The sequence below is a fragment of the Pituophis catenifer genome, unplaced genomic scaffold (assembly GCF_029215685.1).
Source record: "Pituophis catenifer annectens isolate HBS135680 unplaced genomic scaffold, rPitCat1.0.hap2 SCAF_2, whole genome shotgun sequence".
NCBI lineage: Eukaryota > Metazoa > Chordata > Lepidosauria > Squamata > Colubridae > Pituophis > Pituophis catenifer.
The window spans coordinates 99,013,251-99,018,221 of NW_027256882.1; positions in this window are offsets into that span (position 1 = coordinate 99,013,251).

Below are 4,971 nucleotides of genomic sequence, written 5' to 3' on the forward strand. Positions count from 1 at the left end.
AAATTTGTGGACTGATGAACGTAACCGACTGCTTGTATCAGTTCAAAGTGAACTTTGTATATTTTTTAATATTTCTCAACATTGTACTGAAATTAAATAATTATTCCTTAAACAGAAAGAATTGATCAAAGCTGCACAGTCAAATAAAAAATACCCACGACAGCAAAGTAAAATGTAATTTAATATTTTACATATTATTATATTTGATGTTTTGAATTTTAAGTAAAGTTTTGAAGTGATTATTTTAATACGAGTTAAAATGTTTGTAAGAAAATATATAATTTAATTGTAAAAATTTTTTAATTTTTTTACTACTTAACCCCCTCCCCCCCCGCTTGTCTGCTATTTTTTGGAAGCAGACCTGGCAACCCTACACACAGAGCCATATCAGTGGATACATGAGCTCAGCCATTTCTGGCCTCCGGGGGGGGAAGGAGGCTGTTTTCACCCTCTCCCGGCTCCTAGAAAGGCTATGGAGCCTGAAGAGAGCAAAAAACAACCCTTCTGGTCCCACCAGAAGTTGGCAAATGGGCTGTTTCCGGCCTCTGGTGGGCCTCCGGGGGGGAAGGCCATTTTCACCCTCCCCAGGCTCCTAGAAAGCCTCTGGAGCCAGGGGGGGCAAAAAACAGGCCTACCGGGTCCACCAGGCCATCGTGTTCCAGAAGTAGGGGGCGCGCGGGGGGCCGCACGAGCATGCATGGGGGACACATAGAATTATGGGTGTGAGCACACGTGAGCGCGACCCTCCCCTGCACCCCCCCGCTTTTGGCACACGATGGTAAAAAGGTTAGCCATCACTGACCTACACTATCTAACATAACGTTTGTAAAATCTTTATCATCAATTTCCTTGGAAGCAACGAGGTAATTGCTAGAAGGGGGTTTTGAGAAATGTGCATTATATGTATCTCAGCCTTTGTCCTCTCATTCAGCACTTCGTTTTCTGCGTTTCCTATCAACTTCCACATGCCATATTTTTATCTTTTTTACCTTTTAAGGTAAAAGGGCAGAGAGCAGAGTTCTGATTTTATTTTTCATACACATTAACTTTTATTATTGAAAACTGTTCAGAGTCGTGGAAGATGGGGAATATATCATATTATGTAAATAAATCAATAGATTAAAAAGAGGGGACTTAATAATGCAATGTTGTTTTTAAATGCTTTTTCAGTTGTATTCTGAAATGTTAACTCTGGTTTGTTTACTTTTAGAGGCAGCAACCTGACCTTTGCTGATGCAGTGACCAGAAAATAACAGGCTTTTGCTGCTCATCTGTCAATTTCAGTTTTCCAACTCTATGGGATGAAACCAGTTGCACATTCTATTCCCACTCACGCTACAGTATCTTGACTAGAAGATGTTTGTCCACTGAAAAGAGATGAAGGCAAAGCCACAGGAGAAAGTTAATTACCTTGCCTATAATCTTTGGCTTATTCACAATATTATTCACAGTAACTTGAAACAGATGGAATAGGATTTTGGAAGTGATTTTGATTATTTATGTGGTATCAGGTGGTTATCCAGCCGAAGAGGCATATTATGGGTCCTATCAGCCATAGACTTGGGCAGGACCTAGGAAGAACGTCTTTCTGATGTGGTTCCCCTATGGTAAAATAATTTCCTGGGAGGTGAAGCTGGTCCCAATCCTGTTGGCCCTTAAAAATGGTCTTTTCTACTAGCTGGGGATCCCATGATAGAATGGGGCCTGTTAGATGAATGTATGATAATTAATAGAATTCACTCTCTATTTTGCCACCATTTTCTTTTTCTACTTTTTACTTATTTTTTTAATTTAAATTGGTTGTTTGAATGGTTTTCATATATTTTATTTATAGCGTATGTCCCCTCACTATGTGAGATGGGCAACTATACAAATATGATTAAATAAATATCCACATAGATACATCTCTTCCAGAATGATCTCTTCCCAACCTGGTCCTTCTGATCTTTCAACATTGTTTCCCATGTTAGTTGTTCCATTGATCTTGGTAACCTTCCAACACAGTAATAATTGGAGTATTGATTTCTGGCTTCTTTTTTTAATACTAGAGAGATTCTCCTGAAATTTTATTCTCCAGCTTCATTTCTATTTCCTAGGCCAGTGGCTGCCAACCGTTTGGGAGTCAGGTTTTATGGACAGCATTTTTTCCACAGATGGCTGTGCATGTGGTTTTATGCGATATCTGCATCCTGTTTGTGTGCAGATGGGGCTTCTGTCTGTGGCTTGCGCGACCTGGTTCCTGGTAGGCCACAGACTGGTGCTTGTCTGCAGGCCTGGGGTTAGGGACCCTTGTCCTAGGTCGCACAACACAATGACATTTTCCTCCTTACTATTTTTAACTTTGGCATTTGAGTCTTCATTCACAAACAGCACATTTTGCTTGCACATTTTGTTGATACTCTCTAGTATTAACAAAATGTGCAAGCAAGATCTATTTGTGAATGAAGACTCAAATAAAACTCATCAGCCTCCTCCTTTTCCGCATCAGTGATTGGAGCATAAACATGGATAAATGTCACATTTGATGATTGTCTATGAAGTGTATTTAATCTTATTTAGTTATTGACCATATTGTACCCAAGTACTGGCTTTGTTATACTGCATCTTTCCTGACTATGAATGCGATGGTATTCTTCATAATTTCATATCTTGAATAGTAAACAATATGATTTTCTGACTGAAAGTGTCCAATCCACTCCCTTTCAATTTGCTGATGCCTAAAATGATAGTCTATCCATTAATACATTCAGATTACAGTATATCTTGCACAAGCGACTGGACAGGAATAGATAAAAAATATCAATATAATGATAAATAACAATTCAAACAGAAGTATAATTAAATAAATTATGCATTTAGGACATCCAAGTGGAAGGCCATCCCTTTATGCTGAGGTAGCATATTGTCTTTTGAAAATTAGAAAATCAATATGGCTGATATGTAAAATTTATTTATTTATTTATTTATTATATTTCTATACCGCCTTTCTCCCGTAGGACTCAAGGCGGTGTACAGTCAAGAAAAATATAGACACACAAACATCATAAAATTGCTAATTAAAATTGTTACTTAGTTTGGTCAATTAAATAAAACCCATTTAAAAATAAAAATGAATATTAAACATGCAATTTCTCTCATTTTTATGAGGGATTCAAGAATTTAGTCATTTAGAAATACCATAAATAGAATATGTCTGTAGAAATGCTCCTGTGGGAACTCACACAACTTCCTTGAATGAAATCATCATGAAGACAAATATTCTAGCCCTGAAGTGGAATTCCTTTGAACTCTTAGTTGCTCTACAAAGAAAAGTTTAAAAATGCAATGGGTATATTTATTTCCTGCATAATTCGAAATTGCATAGCTTATTCTTTCCGGTACAGTTTGAGTGGATTGAATGTTCCAGCAGTCAGTTAAATAGGATCAGCAGACATTGTTGCCAAATTGTCTGGGCAGTAAACATTCCACAAGAGCTCCAGCAAAAAGGATCACAGAAGTGACACCTGAAGACTCAACAAGTTTTTAAAACATTAAACAGAGAGCCAAGATTTTTGATTGCACATCTGGTATTATCTCACCGATTCAAAAAAAAATATTAAGTCACACCCAATAATTGAATGACCATTACGCTATGTTTTTCTCTCTGACCTTTCCTATTATTATCCCCCTTCCTTCGTAGGACGGTACCCCACGCATGTGATCATGTCTGTAGTCCACAAAAGTTATGCAACAGTACTTGCGTCTTTTCTTGGTACCAGAAGCTCATGGGTTTTCTATGAAAAAAGAGGCCCATACCTTTGCCCACAAGTGCCATTTCTGTCTTCCATAAATTGGGTTGGGAAACAACACTGTTTGAAATCCCCTGGGCTGGAACAATGGTCTGATCTGATTTCAAACCTTTCTAATTTGCCCTATGGGATTGTTTTGATAAACAGTAGCATATAAGTAGCACATAACTGGAGGCTAAAACATATGAAGAACGGTTGCAGGAACTGGATATGTCTAGTTTAATGAAAAGAAGCACCAGGGGAGACATGATAGCAGTGTTCCAATATCTCAGGGGCTGCCACAAAGAGGGAGTCAAGCTATTCTCCAAAGCACCTGAGGGCAGGACAAGAAGTGATGGATGTAAATTAATCAAGGAGAGAAGCAACTTAGAAATAAGGAGAAATTTCCTGACAGTTAGAACAATTAATCAGTGGAACAACTTGCCTCCAGAAATTGTGAGTGCTCCAGAATTGGAAGTTTTTAAGATATTGGATAACCATTTGTCTGAAGTGGTGTACGGTTTCCTGCCTGAGCAGGGGGTTGGACTAGAAGACCTCCAAGGTCCCTTCCAACTCTTGTTATTCTTTAAAAAAAAAAATCCCTGGGAAGAAAGATAAAAGTTTACCTTCCCAAGGTGGTGCATCAATCCTGATGCATTGGACTTTAATACTCCCCCCCCATCACTCCCCGCAGCCTGCCCAAAGGTATTGTGGGAATTGAAGGATGGCAAATGCTTATTATGAAGCCGATCGACTTATCGGGATGATGATGATGATGATGATAATGATGAAGACACCGTATCATTTGCTACGCTTCAGCCGCTAATTAGGGAGGAGGAACCTCTAGAAATCCCCAAACTCCACCTCTCGTTAACCACTCTGGTTGTGGGCTGCTGGGAGTTGGAGTTCGGGAACATCTGGAGGCAGACCGGGACGTAGGCGGCTCCTCCGGGGGGACAAAAAGTCCCTTCCTTTCCTTCGACCTCCCAGTCTCGTATCCCCCACCCCCCACCCCGTCTTGGTTCCACCTCGTGAGTCAGGGTGACGGCTGGAGCCAGCAAGAAGCTGGGAAGCAGCCTTCCCCCCCCCCACGCCCCATCTCCCCGCGCTCCCGCTCTCAGCCAATGAACCACCACCCAAGGGGGTTGGTCCAAGACACGTTATAAAGAGGCAGGCGAAGGAGAAAGAGGAGGTGACAGGGAGG